Raw genomic sequence first — 22,392 nt, forward strand, 5'->3', positions numbered from 1 at the left:
TGCCCTGCTCTATATCCTCTTCATTCCAGGCCAAAGGAGAAACCCCCATGTGAAGGAGGAAAAGAGCCATGGCAGGACCACTCGACAGTTCTTAGAGCTTTTGCTTGTAGGCGGCACATGCCACTTACACTCACGTTTTATTGGCCAAAGCAAGTCACATGGGTAAATTGAAGTCCATGAGGCATGAACGTATAATCCTCCCAGAGGAAGGTGATTACTTGGGCACAATAATATGATGTACTACATTTACCACAGGAAAAGATTAAAAGTACAGATGAAAATATTTAAATTGACTCTAGTTTCATCATCTAGAAATAATCCTGGTTAACATTTTGGTTATACTTTAACCAAAGTAGAAGAATAATGTCCATACTCTCTGCAGTATGCTTTCTTCAATCAACAATACATTGGTAACAGCCTTCCTTGTGAACAAAAAAACTTTAGTATCACCATTCTTAATCACTATGTATAAGGCCACCACACAGATGTAACACAATACATTTGACCATTCTAGTGGGACATTTAGATTGTATTCAGTTTATTCTGAAACAATGAGATTTATCACAGAAGAATTCATGATGATTATTCACTTTTGATTATTATAAAATGACCTGCTTTGTTTATTTCACTGTTTTGCTTTATTTGATATCATCTGCTTTCTTTCTGTTGTAATTAATGAAATGTGTCCATGCTTTTACATTTAAACTTTCTATTTCTATTCTTTTGTATTATGTGTTCCTCTAGTAATGATCATGTTGGGTTGCTTTAAAAAAATCTAATTTTAGTAAAGTCTTCCCCATTTCCATTTACTGTTTCACTAATAGTTGGCCTTACCCCTGCCATACAATTTTACACTTTCTATTTTTTGGTTCTTCTTTGTTTTCTTTAATGGGTGATGGCTTTTCCTATATAATCTGCCTTTCCTTATAATACTGATTTTTACATGGTTTTAATTGACTTTTATATTTCCCATTAATTTGGAAGATACAATTCCCCCTTTAAAGTTCTATTAATGTTCTCCTTTAAATCTCTCTAAATCATGCTGGAACCTGGAGTCTGTAAGCGACAAAGTGAAGAGTAAAATGGTATCTTTCGAGTCTTCACTTGCAATATAAGCCTCCCTTCCCCCTGCCCCCCCCCAAAAAAATCAAAAATTTCTCCTCTCAGCCTTCATCTCAATTTGGTGATTTAATCTGGAGTTTTGCAGAATCACGCTTAGGATTCTAGAGCACTAGCGAGGAGCCGATATGACTTTTTCTGTTTGGGGCCAAATGAGACCTCTAAGTACGAGGACAGACTAAGAAAAGCAAAGCCTTTTTTTGCCCTTTTCAAGCAGTCTCCTTCTCCTCAAGTGCAGCTGAGGTTTGTCATAATCCGGACCTGGCTAGACTTTCCTCAATTTGAGATATCATACAATTGGGGTCTAGTCCTCCACAGTTTTGACATTAGATTCTGTTTTACGTTAGTGTTTGGGTTAGTAATAGTTTGCCTTTTCCAGTATTTGCATCACTTATTTACAGAGAATTAGGAGGAGCCACATTAGATAATCCTAGACACCAGTCACCTGGAGCAGGACATTCCTATCAACTGACCTTATCAACGCAAATGTCGTTGTACTGCTAGGTGGAATAAACTGGTTTTCTATCAAGATCATCACCAGAACAACAAATGCCTATTGTCATTATATATTATAGTCATTTCAATGTCATTATATAGTAAAGTTTTTTTTTCCTTAAATAGAAAGGGTAGGAAATCTTTTTTATATCTAAAATCATTAAGCCACAGATGAGAAAAAGAAAATTAAGGACTGATTTCAAGAAGGTAAGCTTGAGACTGCCAGGAAAGATGGCAGTGTAAGATCTGATAAGGATATTCCTAGAAAATGACTAAACAGCAGTGACTAAAAGGATTAAAAAAAAAAAAGACCATTAGTACTTGCTCTAGGGAACAGTGGCCACCACATGCCATAAAGTCTAAGGAATCACTTCATTCAGGACCAAACCAGGATGTAAGAAACCAACATATGACTCACCTTCTCAAGACAGTGAAGTGGTGTTATAGGAAGAAAATCTGGGAAGCTCCACCAGTTTCCTCAAAACTGGAAAGACAGGTGGCAAGAGGCACAGGGAAAAGGGTGGCCACAGATTAATAGCTTTCAGAGGCCATGGAGGCACAGCTCTCCTGGCATGGCAAGTCCACAGGTACCTTGATTGCCCTTTGCTGCTTTCCTCAATCTTGCCTTTGGACAAGCATCATGGACATGTCCCAATGCACCCTCAAAATACAGCCTCCAATCCCCAAGCTGGCCTCTGGTGGAGTCATTTGCAAAACTAAGGAGGAAAATGTATACAGAGACAAGTTCTCTGATTGTGACCAACCAAGACTCTAATCCCTCCCCACAACTCCTAAGGCTCTTTACACTAAGTAAATGACTAAGACAAACCTATGTTCTATATCACCCAGCCCTTCAAGGTGAATTTTAAGACGATTTGAATGCTAACCAAGCAAACATGAAGGGAGCCAAGGATACTTGGCACAAATAACCTTTTGACAAAGAGCAGCTTTTACACAAAGTATAAAAAAAAAAGTATGTGTATAAAAAAAACACTATGAAAAATTATTCCCTGGATAGAGAAAATTATTATGTGCAAGAGATAGATAGAGGGTTTATTTGGAATGTTAATTCTAGCAAAAATGGAGTCTCTGAATAAGAGATAAGACAGGCTCAGATGCAATGGGAACTGGCAAAGGTAGGAAATTAAGGAAACATATAATGACACCATAATTTAAATGCAGTAATTAAAATATTAACGAAGGACAGAAAGATTCTGCAGAAAAAAAATCCAGTCAATAAATAAATGAGAGGAAATTCTTTGGCGGTCCAGTGGTTAGGACTCAGCGCTTTCACTGTGGGGGCCTGGGTTCAATCCCTGGTCAGGGAACTAAGATCCCACGTGCCTCGCAGTGTGGCCAAAACAAAAAACAAACAAAAAAAAACTAATTAAAAAAATAGATTAGAAAGATAAAGCTGAGGAAATCAGCTTGCAAACAGAAAGAAGGGCAGGGAAAAGTTAACGGATAATGCAGCCTGGATCTACAGATACTAATGACCCTGAAAACAATAAGCAAAAAGAAAAGAAATAACATTAAAAAATATTCCTGAACATAAGGAAGACTTCAACTTGGAAAATGAAATCTTTATCAATAAAAATAAATATCTTTATCTGGCAAATTTAAAAAAGGCTTCATCAGGTAAAATTAGTAAAAAGCAAATCAAAATAAGATAGATCCTACTGAAATTGCTGAATTTAGATCACATTCTCTGAAGCAATTCAATAAATTAAATATTAATGAAAAAGAAGAAGTGAGTAGGGGTTAATTCTAGAAAATTTTTGAAAAATACATTTTCCTAAATATGTCTTGGGTTGAAGAAAAAATAAAACTGATATCGTAGAATATCTGAAAATAGACAAAAGTAGAAACCAAAAGCACTTGATCCTGTCCCTCTCCCTCTCTCCCCTCTCTTTCTCTCTGAATGATGGAGTGGATTCTCCAATTAACTCAAGGGTGAAAAACTAAAGATAAAGTCAATTGAAGAACATTCAAAATATTGTAATGAAAATATTACACATTTAGAAATATAGAACATAGCTAAAGCTATAATAAAAGGAAAATACACGGTCAATCATTTCCATTACTAAATATGAAAGAATAAAAACAAATGCATTAACATTTATAAACTTATAAAATTAGTAAAGATAAATATAGGGAAAGTAACTATAATTACTCTTGGATTTACCAACTTAACTATTTTACTTTATTTATTTACTTATATTTTCATTTTTAAATATGTAAGAAAACAGTTATCATAAATATAGAAATAAGGTTATAAAAAGTATATAGCCAAGGAACAGAAGACACCAAATTATGAGATAATTGTTGCAATCCATAATAAACAACTAAAGCTAATAATAAGTCAAAGTCAGAATATTCTACAATCATCCTGACTTAAAAAGTACGCCATCGGGCTTCCTTGGTGGCGCAGTGGTTGAGAATCTGCCTGCCAATGCAGGGGACACGGGTTCGAGCCCTGGTCTGGGAAGATCCCACGTGCCGCAGAGCAACTGGGCCCATAAGCCACAACTACTGAGCCTGCACGTCTGGAGCCTGTGCTCCGCAACAAGAGAGGCCACGACAGTGAGAGGCTCACGCACCGTGATGAAGAGTGGCCCCCGCTTGCCACAACTAGAGAAAGGCCTCGCACAGAAACAAAGACCCAACACAGCCAAAAAAAAAAAAAAAAAAAAAAAAAAGTACGCCATCCATTTAATATCCATTCCCAAATATTTATGAACTCTTAACAAATATTGGAACACCTGCCTTTACATGTTTGTGTTGTTCTGTACACACACACACACAAAAATCAATCCAGCCTCAAGCTTAATGGTGAAAGATAATTACCATTTCCATTGATGTCAGCAACAAAATAACGCTGGTTATCGTCCTATTGACACTGTGTTCTCACAGTGCTAACTAATGAACAATAACATTGTCCAACTGAAATGCACGTGAGAATCAAATGAAAATCAAACAGGAAAAAAAAAAGATTTCATTAAAGTACCTGGTTACAGTATATATGTATATGTATGTATGTGTATATATATATCTCTTCATTTTTAAGATAAAGAAGCCAATCTGTAAAGGCTACATACTACATAATTCTAGCTATATGACATTTTGGAAAAGGCAAAACTATGGAGACAGAAGAAAGATTGGCTAGACTGGGTGCATTAGGTGGAGCATGGAGGATTTTTAGGGCAGTGAAACTATTCCATATGACACGATAATGGTGGACATAAGTCACACATTTGTCAAAACTCATAGACTGTACAACACCAAGAGTGAACTCTAAAGTAAACTATGGACTTGTCAGTGTGGATCCATCAGTTATACTACTACTCTGGCGTGGGATGTTGATAATGGGGGAGACTATGTGTGTGTGGTGGGAGGAGGGGGGATGGGGGAACTCTCTGTACTTTCTCCTCAATTTTGCTGTGAACCTAACTGCTCTTAAAAGTAAAGAGTGGTTTTAAATTTTAAAATATATTTTATAAATTTCAAATAAAAAATTAAAATTTTTTATTTAAAAAACCCTAAATATGTTCATATCAGTAAGAAAATTATTTAACAACTTCAAAAAATAAAAATAAAAACGTTGAATCTCTTACGTCATACTTCAGATCACAATATATTCCAAATGGCTTAAATTTTAAATGTAAAATGAAAACCATAAAAAGCAGTAGAAAATATTTTAGGTAAATATTTAATTATCTTGGGATGCGGAATAATGTACTAATCGTGGCAACAAAATCAGTATCCATGAAGAAAAAAAAACTAGAAAAAAAATCTATGACAAAGGGTTAATATTTTTAATATATGAAGAGTTATTGCAAATCAATGAGATAAATTAAAACATCTTCAGAAAAATGGATAGAGAACATGCATTGGCAATTCACAAAGGAAGAAACATAATGAACAATACATTGGTGATGGTAGTTTAGGTTGGTTTAACCTTTCTGGAAGAGTTTAATTTGATTAGGCAATTCTACTTCTAAGAATGTGTCCTAAGGAAATAATCAGGTGTGTAAAGATGTATATATCTTTATGACAAAATAAAAACAATCCAATAGGGGGAATTCCCTGGTGGCCTAGTGGTTAGGATTCCAGGCTTTCACTCCAGTGGCCCAGGGTTCAATCCCTGGTCAGGCAACTGAGATCCCGCAAGCCCTCAGTACAGCCAGAAGACAAAAAAAAACAAAAAAACCCAAAACAAAAACCAAAAACAATTCAAGGTCCCTAAAATTGGTGAAATAAATTATGGCACAAATATCAACAATTTAGGTGGTGAAACCTGAGATGATTTTTCCCCCCAAATTCTAAATATTCATTTTTTGTTTATACTGGCTATATATTAATTAAAGAAGGAGACATAATAAAGCAATTTCCATTTTGAAAATATTTTTTTTTCTTTTGAGATAAAGCATATGATTAAACTTTTAAATCTGCTTTTAAAGGCATATAAACTTTATGGATAAATATGAATAAAACATGCTAAAATGTTCTATTTTATGTCTATTTAAAGCAGAGAATCAAAGAAGAGGATTGTGAGAGGAGAAAGAAAGGTAGACACACACATTCTCTATCACACGCACACACCTAACGGAACACAAAGACACTGGACCAACACAAGAGAAATCTGAAACACTATCCACGTTCTCATACATACATTTTTTAAATGAGAGCATAAGGAAGAAAGATATGGGTTTTCTAAACCATCAAGTAACGTCCAAGTCTTGTGGCCTTTAAAATTACATTAAAAAGACAGTGCAATTAAAGTATTTCTACAATTCAAATGATATGTGGGGAAATCACTTTTTTTTTACATTATTGATTATATTATTATTATTTTTAACATCTTTATTGGAGTATAATTGCTTTACAATGGTGTGTTAGTTGCTGCTGCATAACAAAGTGAATCAGCTATATGTATGCATATATCCCCATATCCCCTCCTTCTTGCGTCTCCCTCCCACCCTCCCTATCCTGCCCCTTTAGGTGGTCACAAAGCACCGAGCTGATCTCCCTGTGCTGTGGCTGCTTCCCACTAGGGGAAATCACTTCTTACTGGACAAATTACGTAAAACTACTCCAAAGGCATGATTTGACTCCAGAGGGAGAAATAGTTCCTCAGTATACTTTAAACATTTATATTTCCGGTCTAAGTAAAAGTCTTGTATACCAAAGGTATACAAAAAGCCTCTAGCTTTTTGAACCAGTCTAAATTTTCCTCAGTGATTTAAGAATTATTGTTCCACTTATTTATTTGTTACTATTCATATGGAAGTTTCCCTGCAAGTCAGCTTAAATAAGCCATTTTCTAATATAACACTAATCTCTGTTAAATTATAATGTAATAATGTATTTATCTGAGAAATGTAATTTGAGTTGATGTATTCTCTAATTGGGACATATGCCCCTAGATTATATATTATATATTATATATATTATATATTCTTTCAAATCTAGCTTTAATTTTGTACTTGGTATGAAATTTATATTCTAAGAACATGGAAAGCTCTTTTTTCCTATTTTAGGTTTTGTTGGTTTGGGGCATTATGCATTGACTTGTTCTCAGAACTTCCAAAAATTGCTAATCATAAAGAGATTAGGGAATACTTCCTTCTCCTGAAGAACTAAACTACCTCTTATACCTTTCCCCAAGCAATCCTTTTCTTTGGACATCTGCTAATTTTATAATTAATAAAACATTAACAGCCTTTCAAAAAATTATCAATGAGTAGACAACAGCACATCAAAAATATTATTTGAGGTTGGAGTCCTAAAAAAAGATCACCTACCTCCTTCCTAGCTTTCTCTATCATAATGTTGGGGAAAAAAAACCAATAAAAATAGCAGGCTCTTACCACGTGATAGGCCTGGATACCAAGCACTTTCCATGCATTCTCAGGAACTCTCTCGTTATTCATGGTGCACAGATGAGGAAAGTAGGGCTTAGGACGTTTATTAAACAGGGTCCTCACGCTGGTTTTCAAATCTATGTGAGATCAAAGCCCATGCAACAAATTCTTTCATTGCTGTTTACTCTTAACTTACTAATAAATCAAAATGAATAACCTAAGCAACAAATCAAGTTTTTTATGGTATTATTGATGGCATACAATACGCATTTATAGAGGTTCTTAGCTTGGGTGCATGACAGGTTTAGCGTATTCTTTAAACCCCAGAAACAATATGAAAAGTGTTGGCTATACATACATTTTATATTCCTAGGGAGATATTCAATAGCTTTCAGTAGATTATCAAAGGGCTAAAACGTACATCCTTGGGAGTTCATATTTCTAAAAGGATTGTTATTAGCACAGGTTTAAAAAAAAAAAACCCATGGGTGCAAAAGCTGTACAACATATTTAATATAATGAGATCATAGGCCATTTGATTTTGATGGTAGCACGTGCCATGGACATTCCTGACAAGGCCATTTCGATACCATCATTTGATAATTTTACCAGTGCTAATTTTCTAAGAATTGTCAGCCACTCTTTCCTTCATCATTTGGTTTCTGGGCCTTGCTAACCTGTTTTGAAAGGACGCTTGGTAATGTCATAATTTATATTTTAACAGAAAAGACAGTATTAGGAAATAAGGTTCCCATGACTGCTAATAGGTGCTGATTGCCAGCAGAGTGAGGACTTTTTGGCAATAACAGGAAACATCAAAGATTTTTGCCTCTGCTTTGTGACCTTGAATAATGATTCATAAATCCATGTTGAGTGTGCGTAAACTCTTACTGAGGCACCAAGTGACATAACAACAATGTCCCGTTCTCTAGAGGAATTTCCTGTCAAAACAACAGTTTCTGTACTGAGTTGAGGTACGCTGAAGAGTTGGCTAAGGCAGACGAAATGGCTTAGGTTAAAAATGTTCATGAATTAATGCTGGTGCATTGCTACTGGGAATGTAAAATGGTGTAACTGCTTTTGAAAATGGTATGGTGGTTCCCCAGAAAATTAAAAATAGAAATTCAGCAATTCCAATTCTGGGTGTATACCCAAAGAATTGAAAGCAGCAACTTGAATAGATATATGTATACACATATTCGTAGCATCATTATTCATAATAGCTAGAAGGTAAAAGCAATTCAAGTGTCCATCAATAAATGGATAAACAAAATACGGTATATTCATACAGGCATAACTCAGAGATATTGCAGGTTCAGTTCTAGACCACCGCAATAAAGCAAATATTGCAATATAGCAAGTCACATGGATTTTTGGTTTCCCAGGGCACATAAAAGTTATGTTTACATTATACTGTAGTCTATTAAGTGTGCAATAGCACTATGTCTAAAAAAAAAGTGCATACCTTAATTTAAAAATACAAAACAAAAAACAATTAGAATAGTAACATTAAAGATCATTGATCACAGACCACCATAACAAATCTAATAATAATGAAAAAGTTTGAAATATTGTGGGAATTACCAAAATGTGACACAGAGACATGAAGTGAGCAAATGCTGTTGGAAAAACAGCACTAATAGCCTTGCTCGATGCAGGACTGCCACAAACCTTCAATTTGTAAAAAACGCAGTATCTGTGAAGCACAATAAAAAGCCAAGTGCGATAAAATGAGGTGTGCCTGTAGAATGAAATATTACTCAGCCTTCAAAAGGATGGAAATTCTGACACATGCTACAACATGGATGAAACCTGAAGACATTATGCTAAGTGATATAAACCAGACACAAAAGGACAAACATTGTATGATTCTACTTGGTAGAGTACTATATGAAGCACTTAGGGTAGTCAAGTTTATAGAGAGACAGAAAGTAGCAGGGTGGTCGCCAGGGTCTGTGAGAAGGGGGAAATGGAGTTAGTATTTAATAGGTACAGAGTTTCAGTTTGGAAGATGAAAAAGTTCTTGAGATAGAAGAAGGTTGTCTAAATCCCTTTGGGCTGCTATAACTAAATACTGGGTGTCTTATAACCAAAAGCATTTATTTCTCACAGTTCTGAAGGCTGGGAAGTCCAGGATAGTGGCACTGGAAGATTTGCTGTCTGGTAAGGACCCACTTCCTAGTTCACGGATGGCTGTCTTCTCACTGTGTCCTCAGATGGCAGAAGGAGGAAAGGGATCTCTCTGGGGTCTCTTTTACAAGGGCACTAATTCCATTCATGACTTAATCACCTCTCAAAGGCCCCACCTCCTAATACCATCACCTTAGGGGTTAGGATTTCAACAAGAATTTTAGGGAGGACACAAACATCCAGACTATAGCGGTGGTGACGGCTACAGAACAATGCAAATGCATTTAATGCCACTGAAAGGCACACTTAAAAATGGTTAAAATGGTAAATTTTATGTATATTTTACAATAAAAAATGTTCTTGTGTCATCAATTATAATGACTTTTATAATATGCAGGCATTAATTATATTATTCTGTGCTCAGGTTTCATCTTCTTTATAAATTTTTTCCTAACCTATTAGAGAAAATTGCCATTTCAACCTGTATTATGTCTATACTTATGCATACATATTGAACATACACTGCACTGCGTTTATTTGTAGTGATCTTGTATGATCTTTGAGGGTGGGGACTATGTCACTTTCAACATTACAGTCTAATGTCATGGGCCACAAAAACCACTCAGATTGTTTACTGGGCTTATCATTTTATAGTTAAGACTTAAGGCCTCCATTCTATACATTAAGTACAGTTGACTGTGCACACAGTCTGCCTGTAGATAACCATCCTCATGTCAGTTATTTGATTTTATTATATTTGCACAAAGATAATCCAAAATAACCCAAGTGATGTGCAGATTGGAGTTCCCTATCTGTTCAGTAGTCAACTAGAGAGAAAGACTGTACAAAGTTCAACATTCCCAAGAGAAAACCTCCTGGTTGTCCTAAAAGAGGACCCATCAGGCTGCTAATGGTGCTCTAGAGGCCTGGAGCATTATTAGGTTCTATTCTCCCTGGTGCTGAGTTGTACATTCGGAATAGGAATAGAGGCAGCAGTGTAATTCTTTCAAAACACTGCTGATAGACTTAATTGATATTTATAAGACATTCCATCCAAAAACAACAGAATATACTTTCTTCTAAAGTACTCATAGAACATTCTCCAGGATAGATCATATCTTGGGTCACAAATCAAGCCTTGGTAAATTTAAGAAAATTGAAATCGTATCAAGTATCCTTTCTGACCACAATGCTATGAGACTATATATGAATTACACAAAAAACACTGTAAAAAATACAAACACATGGAGGCTAAACAATACGCCACTAAATAATCAAGAGATCACTGAAGAAATCCAAAAGGAAATCAAAAAATACCTAGAAATAAATGACAATGAAAACACGATGGCTCAAAACCTATGGGATGCAGCAAAAGCAGTTCTAAGAGGGAAGTTTATAGCAATACAATCCTACCCCAAGAAACAAGAAACATCTCAAATAAACAACCTAACCTTACACCTAAAGCAATTAGAGAAAGAAGAACAAAAAAACCCCCAGAGTTAGCAGAAGGAAAGAAATCATAAAGATCAGATCAGAAATAAATGAAAAAGAAATGAAGGAAACAATAGCAATGATCAATAAAACTAAAAGCTGGTTCTTTGAGAAGATAAACAAAATTGATAAACCATTAGGCAGACTCATCAAGAAAAAGAGGGAGAGGACTCAAATTAGTAAAATTAGAAATGAAAAAGGAGAAGTTACAACAGACACTGCAGAAATACAAAGCATCCTAAGAGACTACTACAAGCAACTCTATGCCAATAAAATGGACAACCTGGAAGAAATGGACAAATTCTTAGAAAGGTATAACCTTCCAAAATTGAACCAGGAAGAAACAGAAAATATGAACAGACCAATCACAAGTAATGAAATTGAAACTGTGATTAAAAACCTTCCAAAAAACAAAAGTCCAGGACCAGATGGCTTCACAGGTGAATTCTATCAAACATTTAGAGAAGAGCTAACACCCATCCTTCTCAAACTCTTCCAAAAAATTGCAGAGGAAGGAACACTCCCAAACTCATTCTACGAGGCCACCATCACCCTGATACCAAAAGAAGACAAAGATACTACAAAAAAAAAAAAAAATACAGACCAATATCACTGATGAATATAGATGCAAAAATCCTCAACAAAATACTAGCAAACAGAATCCAACAACACATTAAAAGGATCATACACCATGATCAAGTGGGATTTATCTCAGGGATGCAAGGATTCTTCAATATACGCAAATCAATCAATGTGATACACCATATTAACAAAGTGAAGAATAAAAACCATATGATCATCTCAATAGATGCAGAAAAAGCGTTTGACAAAATTCAACACCCATTTATGATAAAAACTCTCCAGAAAGTGGGCAAAGAGGGAATCTACCTCAACATAATAAAGGCCGTATATGACAAACCCACAGCAAACATCATTCTCAATGGTGAAAAACTGAAAGCATTTCCTTTAAGATCAGGAACAAGACAAGGATGTCCACTCTCGCCATTATTATTCAACAGAGTTTTGGAAGTCCTAGCCACAGCAATCAGAGAAGAAAAAGAAATAAAAGGAATACAAATTGGAAAAGAAGAAGTAAAGCTGTCACTGTTTGCAGATGACATGATACTATACATAGAGAATCCTAAAGATGCCACCAGAAAACTACTGGAGCTAATCAATGAATTTGGTAAAGTAGCAGGATACAACTTTAATGCACAGAAATCTCTTGCATTCCTATACACTAATGATGAAAAATCTGAAAGACAAATTAAGGAAACACTCCCATTTACCACTGCCACAAATAGAATACCTAGGAATAAACCTACCTAGGGAGACAAAAGACCTGTATGCAGAAAACTATAAGACACTGATGAAAGAAATTAAAGATGATACAAACAGATGGAGAGATATACCATGTTCTTGGATTGGAAGAATCAATATTGTGAAAATGACTATACTAGCCAAAGCAATCTACAGATTCAATGCAATCGCTATCAAATTACCAATAGCATTTTTTACAGAACTAGAACAAAAAATCTTAAAATTTGTATGGAGACACAAAAGACCCCGAATAGCCAAAGTAGCCTTGAGGGAAAAAAACAGAGCTGGAGGAATCAGACTCCCTGACTTCAGGCTATACTACCAAGCTACAGTAATCAAGACAATATGGTACTGGCACAAAAACAGAAATATAGATCAATGGAACAGGAGAGAAAGCCCAGAGAAAAACCCACACACCTATGGTCAACTAATTTATGACAAAGGAGGCAAGGATATACAATAGAGAAAAGACAGCCTCTTCAATAAGTGGTGCTGCGAAAACTGGACAGCTATATGTTAAAGAATGAAATTAGAACACTCCCTAACACCACACACAAAAATAAACTCAAAATGGATTAGGGACCTAAATGTAAGACTGGACACTATAAAACTCTTAGAGGAAAACATAGGAAGAACACTCTTTGACATAAATCACAGCAAGATCTTTTTTGATCCACCTTCTACAGTAATGGAAATAAAAACAAAAATAAACAAATGGGACCTAATGAAACTTAAAAGCTTTTGCACAGCAAAGGAAACTACAAACGACAAAAAGACAACCCTCAGAATGGGAGAAAATATTTGCAAATGAATCAACAGACAAAGAATCTCCAAAATATATAAACAGTTCATGCAGCTCAATATTAAAAAAACAAACAACCCAATCCAAAAATGGGCAGAAGACCTAAATAGGCATTTCTCCAAAGAAGACATACAGATGGCCAAGAAGCACATGAAAAGCTGCTCAACATCACTAATTATTAGAGAAATGCAAATCAAAACTACAATGAGGTATCACCTCACACCAGTTAGAATGGGCATCATCAGAAAAGCTACAAACAACAAATGCTGGAGAGGGTGTGGAGAAAAGGGAACCCTCTTGCACTGTTGGTGGGAATGTAAATTGATACAGTCACTATGGAGAACAGTATGCAGGTTCCTTAAAAACCTAAATATAGAACTACCATATGACCCAGCAATCCCATTACTGGGCATACACCCAGAAAAATCGTAATTCAAAAAAGACACATGCACCCCAATATTCATTGCAGCGCTATTTACAATAGCCGGGTCACGGAAGCAACCTAAATGCCCATCGACAGACGAATGAATGGATAAAGAAGATGTGGTACATATATACAATGGAATAATACTCAGCCATAGAAAGTAACGAAATTGGGTCATTTGTAGAGACGTGGATGGATCTAGAGTCTGTCACACAGAGTGAAGTTAAGTCAGAAAGAGAAAAACAAATATTGTATATTAACGCATATATGTGGAACCTAGAAAAATGGTACAGATGAACTGGTTTGCAGGGCAGAAACAGACACAGATGTAGAGAACAAACGTATGGACACCAAGGGGGGAAAGTGGCAGGGGTGGGGGTGGTATGATGAATTGGGTGATTGGGATTGACAGGTATACACTGATGTGTATAAAATTGATGACTAATAAGAACCTGCTGTATAAAAAAATAAATAAAATTCTAAAAATCAAAAAAAAAGAAATACTTGAGATACTGATATAAAGTGAAGGAATAGGAGTCCTGATGGTTTGAGGTCCAGATAATGTCAAACTCATGCTACATTATAATTAACAAAGAAATGGATGACAAAAGGCCTGACCTCGAGCATTCCTTTTTTACCAGATCATGTGATCTCTTATCTCAGGGTCTTTGCTTCCTCTGCACAGAGAAGATACTTTTGTGCCCAACCTACCTCATGGGATTTTATGAGAATCAAGAAAGAAAGAATTACTTTAAAATACACATACACATCTTGGAGTAAAGCTGGCAGATTGAATACAGGATCTGTTTCACTCTAAAATGCCACTGAAAACAACAGTGACTTTTTTTTTTCTTTAAGTAAAACCCCACAAAAGTGGTGAGGACAGGGGACAGTAGCAACAGAATTTGGGGACTGGAAAACAGATAAAAGTGGAAAAATGATATATGGGTCATTAGTGAATCCAGTCACAAAGACGATGAGTGGAAGTTTAAGAAATATAAAGAAAGGTCTAAAATGTCACTTGATATTGAATTGTGATGAAAAAAAGCTACTGTCCCCCAAATTCCAAGCTTGGGAAATGCCAGCACTGTCTACTACAGAGGTTTTGAAAGGTGGTATCAGGAACAACGTGTCACCTGGGAACCTATTCCAAATGCAAAGTCATTTTTTTTTTAAATTGAAGTACAGCTGATTTACAATATTGTGTTAGTTTCAGGTGTACGGCATGGTGATTCAGTAGTTTTGCAGATTGTAATCCATTATAGGTTATTACAATATAATGGATATAATTCTCTGTTCTATGCAGTAAATCCTTGTTGCTTATCTGTTTTATATATAGTAGTTTGTATCTGTTAATCCCATACCTCTAATTTGTTCCTCTCCCTCTCCCCTCTCCCTTTTGGTAACCCAAGTTTATTTTCCATATCTGTGAGTCTGCTTCTGTTTTTATATACATTCATTTGCATATTTTTTAGATTTCACATAGAAGTGATATCATACAGTATTTGTCTTTCCGTATGACTTATTTCACTAAGCATAATATTCTCTATCCATGTTGCTGCAAATGGCAATATTTCATTTTTTTTTATTGCTGAGTACTACTCCAGTGTGTGTGTGTGTATTATATATATATATATATATATATATATATATATATATATATATATATATATATATATATATATATATATAAATACACACACATCTTCTTAATCCAGTTGTCTGTTGAGGGGCACCTGGGTTGCTTCCATGTCTTGGCTATTATAAACAGTGCTGCTATGAACATTGGGGTGCATGTTTCGAATTAGTGGGGTTTTTTTTCCAAATATATACCCAGGAGTGGAATTTCCAAATGCAAATTTTTGAGCTCATCCATACCAGCAAATCAAACACTCTGAGGCCGAACACTCTTGTGTTTTAACAAGCCTGTTAACTATGTAGCAGGTGTAGATGATTGCCAAAGGGGCCCTGCTCTTCACAGGGAATAATTACAACATATAGTATTAGACACAGATTCACTCCCAAGTAATAGATCTAACGCCTCAAAAATAAAAGGATTTTTAAGACTTTTCCTGAGAAATTAAAAAAATAGTAAGAAGAATTTCAAGTGATAACTAAAGCATTTATCTTTTAACATTTATAGAAATGAACTTTATATTACAAAATTATTTCTAAAAACTTTAGAAAGCTCATGGAAAACTTTGACTACAAAAACAGGACCTCCATTTTTGAATTAAAAAAAAATAAAGCAGAAAGTTCTATAATGAACCAACAGGACTTTGTTGTCTACTAATCCTTGGGATTGCAAAATTTCTTGGATCCCAGATTCAGAAACAGAGGGAGATAACCCAGTCACTGCTTTTGACTAGACCAGAAGTCAGCAAACTTTTTATGTAAGGGGCCTGGCAGAAACCTTTCTAGGCTTTGTGAGACATACCATCTCACTGCAGCTACTCAATACTACCATTCTATAGTAGTTTCCCCTTATCCGTGGTTTTGATTTCCAAGGTTTCAGTTACCCACATCAACCGTGGTCTGAAAAATATTAAATGGAAAATTCCAGAAATAAACAATTCATACATCTTAAATTACATGCCATTCTGAGTAGCGTGATGAAATTTTCTGCCATCCTGCTGTGTCCTTCCCAGGTCGTGAATCATGTCTTTGTCCAGCATACCTCACCCGTTAGTCACTTAATAGTCGTCTGGGTTATCAGATCATCTGCTGCGGTATCACAGTGCTTGTGTTCAAGTAACCCTTACTTTACTTAATAATGGCCCCAAAACACAAGAGTAGTGATGCTGGCAGTTCAGATCTGTGAAAGAGAAGCCGTAAAGTCTTTCCTGTAAGTGAAAAGGTGAAAGTTCTCAACTCAATAAGGAGAGAAAAAATCATATCCTGAGGTTGGTAAGATCTACAGTAAGAATGAATCTATCTGTGCAACTGTAAAGAAGGAAAAAGAAATTTTGCTATCACTCCTCAAACTGCAAGTTAGGGCCACAGTGCATAATAAGTGCTTAGTTAAGATGGAAAAGGCATTAAATTTGTCTGAATAAGATATTTTGAGACAGAGAGAGAGACCACATTCACAGAACTTTTATTACAGTATATTGTTATAACTGTTCTATTTTATTATTAGTTATTGTTAATCTCTTACTGTGCCTAATTTATAAGTTAAACTTTATCATAGGTATGTATGTATAGGAAAAACACAGCATATAGTGGGTTCGGTCCTATCTGTGGTTTCAGGCATCCACTGAGAGTCTTGGAATGTATCCCCCATGGATAAAGGGGAACTACTGTAGTGGAAAAGGAGCCATAGACAATACGCACATGAATAAGCATAGCTATGTTCCAATAAAACTTTATTTACAAAGCAAGACTGCAAGCTTGTAGGCTATCATTTGCTGACTCCTAAACTAGATAATGAAAGATTAGGAAGCATTCTTGGAACCAGATACTGGAGAGTACTTTCAAAGATTATAGATTACCAAAGAGCTTCCCATGGCAGGTCTGTTAATCTGTGCTACAGTTGGCAAAGCATTTACAAAGCAGATTCTGAATTTACTGGCTCCTTGCCAACTTCAGGTTTCTCTATTTCTTCTAATGTGTGAAAGAAGGTACTTTATGCTTAGAAATACATGAATTGAAAAATACTAATAAAACAAAGGGTAGAGAAGATTGTTTTGATCAGAGAAAACTTTTATTTATGATGCCAGTTTTATTAAAAGCCACATGTGAAAAAGATTTGCTAATTTCCACCTGAAGGATAACATCCTAAGTAGTCCAAGAATATTTCGAGAAAATGAATAAATTTTTTTAACAAAAGGAAAAATGTAAACTAACTCTATTTGTAAGGTTTGTTAAGTTTATAAAATTTAAGAAGGTGAAAAGAAGCACGAAAAGGGGCAAAATTTATTTAGTCCAAAAATGAGTGATGAGACAAAAGTCTATGTAAGAGCATCCAAGTAACGAATTCTCAACACCCACCATTCTCCCTGCAGACCCCTCCTACGTAGTCTGGATTCCTCATCTTTGCCACACTGTATTTGATTTAGTATAAATTTTGGTATTTCTTTGCCAGTTTCTCCTTTTAAATGTTTTATTCTAGAATAATTTTAGATTTTTAGAGAAGTTACAAATCTACTACAGAGAGTTCCTGTATACCCCTCACCCAGAACTTCCTTCAGTTTCCAGAAGCTGACAAAACAAGAGATTTTAAACTTAAAGTTCAACAATTTATAATGCCAGTTGAAAAAAAAATTAGATATTTGAAAATAAATTCAAATGCCAAACGTGTAGTTATTGTTTAAATAAACTGTATAGTACTTTCAAATTTAGTTTTCTAAACATGAAAATTCAGTCAGCAAATCACCCTTCAGTTCTCAGCTTCTGTCGCCTCTAAATAGGCACATGCCCTGTCACTTTTCCGCACAATATTCATTTCCTTCACAGCACTTATTTCACTCAATAGTTACATTATTTGTTTATCGGCTTATTGTCTATCCCCAGAGACATCATCTGTTTCCTGCTCTCCTTGTTATAATCTCTGCACCCAGAATAGTGCCTGGTACACACTGAGTAGAGACATTCAATAGACTTTGCTGGATGAATCAATGAGCAAACACCTTAGATATGGCAGGGGTGATATAAGGCACATGATAAAAGACATCTATTTAAACTGCCATTGTTTCTGAAATTTCAAACATTTAACACCAGCCATACACAGTTGAAGTTTTGGGGAACCTATGTGTTAGTCTACCATCTTTGTAATCACTTCTTACTGAGACAAAGTCTCGAATTGTTACTCCTAATAAACCCTTGCACTCTGAAAGCCAAACCTTTCAAAGTAGATCTGTATTGTTCGTTCACTGTGCTCAGTACTTCCTGGCATTATTCATTTGATGTGAAAAGTCAACAAAGAAACATTTATTTTAAATAAATTTATTTATTTATTTTTGGCTGCATTGGGTCTTCGTTGCTGCGCGCAGGCTTTCTCTAGTTGTGGCAACAGGGGACTACCCTTCGTTGCGGTATGCGGGCTTCTCTTTGCGGTGGCTTCTCTTGTTGTGGAGCACGGGCTCTAGGTGCACAGGCTTCAGTAGTTGTGGCACGTGGGCTCAGTAGTTGTGACTCGCAGGCTCTAGAGCGCAGGCTCAGTAGTTGTGGCGCACGGGCTTAGTTGCTCCGTGGCATGTGGGATCTTCCCAGACCAGGGCTCGAACCCGTGTCCCCTGCATTGGCAGGCGGATTCTTAACCACTGCATTACCAGGGAAGTCCAAAGAAACATTTAAATCACCCTTAAAGTTAGACTAATTAAAGTCTAATTAATCATCTTTCTGTACCTAAAAATATATTTGGAAAAGACTCAAAAATACTGGATTCCAACCTTATGGAGGCTTGGAAATGAGACATTTTGAGAAGACAGGTGAAAAGCTTAAAAGACTAAAGCGGGAGTGATGCAGCTCTCCTTCTTCCCTCCCACTGCCTACCCCTCAGCCTCAAGTTCAAGGAGTCACCTGGTTGTAGGAAAAAGAAAGGAAGGACAGAAGGAAGGAAGGAAGGAAGGGAGGGAGGGAGGGAGGGACGGAGGGAGGGGAAACTACCTATTCCTATATTCTCTATGAACACTTACATTTTTCCCAAGGTCAAATATTACAAAATATATCCAAAAATCAAAGCACTTGATCCCTTGACTCACCAAGGGAAAAGAAAGTCATTCCAAGGTAAGCATCCATTTATCAGATAAAAAGAAGCAAGAAGGACAAAACCGTTGGGGCACTTTCAGGCTCTGTGTTTCATTTAGAGCATTTATCTTTCTTCTGCTTCTGGACCTGCACTGTGATGAAGGGTGGACACTAATAAATACATTCAGTGCAGCACAAATTGATCCACCATCCAAACAGTACGATAATTCCACTGTCACTTCTGGAACATCTCCTGCTTATGATGTAATGAGTTGCAAATAACTCAAATTATTTGGTGAACTAAAGATTTAATAGAAATATATCAACACTAATACTAAAAATGGAGGTGAGGGAAATTCATACATAAATACATAAATTTTGAAAGACCAAAACTAATGATAGTAATAAAAGGTAAATAAAACTCTACATTTTTTCTCTCTATAAAAATAGAATAATTAGTATTAGTAATGTTGAGATTATTCATTTGAAGAGAAATGAGATTCAAATATAAAATCAAATAATATTAAAACTCCATAAAGTTAACTTTGAAAATTCAATGTGAACTCATAATTTTTTATTTTAAATATATAATTATTTCCGACTCTGTTCCCTGAAAAAGTCTGGAAACACTGATAACCGATAAGAATGAGCACCCTTAATGCCCAGACTGTAGTTTCTAAATTCCATTTTCTACTAAAAGGAACCAGAGCTCCTTATAACTGATTCTTAGACTGGACTGTGAAATGAACAAGAGGAGCTTAAAGTATCCTGTTGAACCAAAAAGCGGTGTCAAAAAAACTAATGGGACATGGATGTTTCTGGGATGTTCTGTATCTTGATCTGGGTGCTGATTATATGGGAATGTTCAGTTTGTGAAAATTCATTGTGATTCACTTATGATAGGTTCTCTTTTCTGTATGTATATACAGGAACCAATCTCAAGGGGCTCCCAAGGAACAAAGAAGGTTTTATTTGAGCATCCAGAAAAAAAAAGTCACTAATCAAATCATAAAGATCTTTCAAATCCATGAATTTACAATGATCCTCAAGAAATAAAGGAACTCTCCCCCTAAAAGAACAAAGAAATATATTTGATCACCTTTTGAAGAAAGAGGTCAAGTAAAATGGTCTCAGCACTGCCAATTCTCATTGGATATTCTCTCCGTTTCTACTACTGAGGGAGAAGTCTCATGATCTTCATAAGAGGTAAAAGGGAGCAAATGTCAGCTTTCATGCCATGCCAGGGTTGAATACTCTTTCTCTTCTTCCAGTTTTTGCTGATGTCATATTTGCTGACTGGCTAGCTGATTTACTGGGTTTACCTTTTTCACCACATTTCAACCTGTTTTATATGTCAATAATGGCCCTCATGGGTTTCATTTTTTCAGTCCTAGTTGTCCTTTCCTCAGGGAGTTAAGGGAAGTGGAATGTGGAGCCGATAACGGGAATGCCAAGGAAAAAAGAGATAAAGGGTTTTCTGGAAGCATTTCTGAGTATACATACATACACACATTTCATTCCTATGACAAAACAGGAATGAAAATAAACACATTTCCTTAAGGAAATGAGGTGCCAATCACCTGCTTTTTCCTTTTCAGAAGAGTTTAATTTCTTTCTCATACAATCAAGTCACAATTCCTTGAATGTGTGGAGACAAATTTCTAGTTACTTCATTTCCATGAACGTAAACCTGATAGTCAAAGGGACTCATGTACATTTCATCTTTACGTGTGATCAAGTATCAAGAGATCCTAGGCAATACTGACCTAAGAGATCCCATGAGACAGAGCAAAAGTAATGCAGCCAGAGGACGGTAAACTACCAGAAGTCAACATCCAGTCCTGCTGGGCTTCCTTCTTGTTTGCTTCAACATTAAAAATGAATATCCTGAGGCCTAAAATCTGCTTGAGTAACAGGCACTATCCGTTTGAAAAATGGGTTGTTGGGATAAGAACCACTGTTTTGGGATCAAGTCAGCTTCTCCCCATCTGTAAACTATGATCAAATAATTAATGGCTGAGTTTAGCCGATGTAGACAGAGAAGTGCTATGCCCATAGGGCCCTATGATTTAAAATGCTTTCATGGTTAAGGCTCTTTATTATTATATAAAAGTTTGGTTCGATATCAAATTAAAAGGAACATTACTGCAAGTAGTTCAGTCCCCAACAATATATAGTGATCAAAGATGGGGAAAGAGAAGTTTTGTGATTAACTACAACCCACTGGGCTTGAAGGTATATCTGATTCTGATGGTGAGATTTCTCAGTGTCAAAAGTTCTGCGCATGTAGCACACAGCTCACTGAATCACTCTGGTGTCCAGAATGAGTAAGGGGATAAAAGATGGACTCTAAATGCCTACAGGTGTCATTCAAAAAGAAGCCAACCCAATGAATCACTTTACCTCCCTGGGCCAAAACAGATCAGGCAATGGAACCCTGAGGTTGTGACATATCAAACTCTGAGATGACAACCTCAAGGTCTGGAAAAAATGATTCAGACCATATCACTCTGCAAATCAGATTTCCAAACTAAGAACCATGGGCCACCTGGTTTTGGAAAAGTTTTCCTTCTTCATAGGCAAGCCTGGCAGGTGTTAGTTTAACCTCAGAAAGCCACCATTCTCACAGTACACACATTTTATATAAAATAATAAAATGCCAAAAGAGAATAAAGACTAAGAGAGTATTATGTGTAAACTACAGGGGAGAGACTTCATGTAAGGAGAGACAAAATTGATGCTTAAAGCATGAATCTTGGCCTCAAAAGCCTACAGGTGCCAGGCAGGTAACATAAATCTGTATAGCTGGTTGGGTTAAAGACTTAGGGAATGGTAATGACTAGCAAACTTCAGGCCTTGAAATAGTAACAAGACCAGATTTTTAATCTTCCAAGAGAAGCCAGGTTATCTGTTTTTCTCGGGGTTTTTTTTTTCTTTTTTTTATGTGAAGTTTCCTTTTTGCAATGTTGGCAATTAACTCAATTTTAAAAAAGAAAACTTTTACATGTTAAAAAAATTACAGTCTAAAATCTGGCCTGTAGGCCACCAGTCTGCAAGCT

The 22,392-nt window shown here is 35.9% G+C and overlaps 1 protein-coding gene across 3 annotated transcripts in view; it reads right to left on the reverse strand.

Annotated features, from left to right (window-relative positions):
- The window catches only part of OSBPL6 (oxysterol binding protein like 6), a 198,344-nt gene that overhangs the window by 98,086 nt on the left and 77,866 nt on the right, over positions 1 to 22,392 (reverse strand). The window lies entirely within an intron of this gene.

This window comes from Balaenoptera borealis, assembly GCF_965194805.1.
Source record: "Balaenoptera borealis genome assembly, chromosome: 6".
NCBI lineage: Eukaryota > Metazoa > Chordata > Mammalia > Artiodactyla > Balaenopteridae > Balaenoptera > Balaenoptera borealis.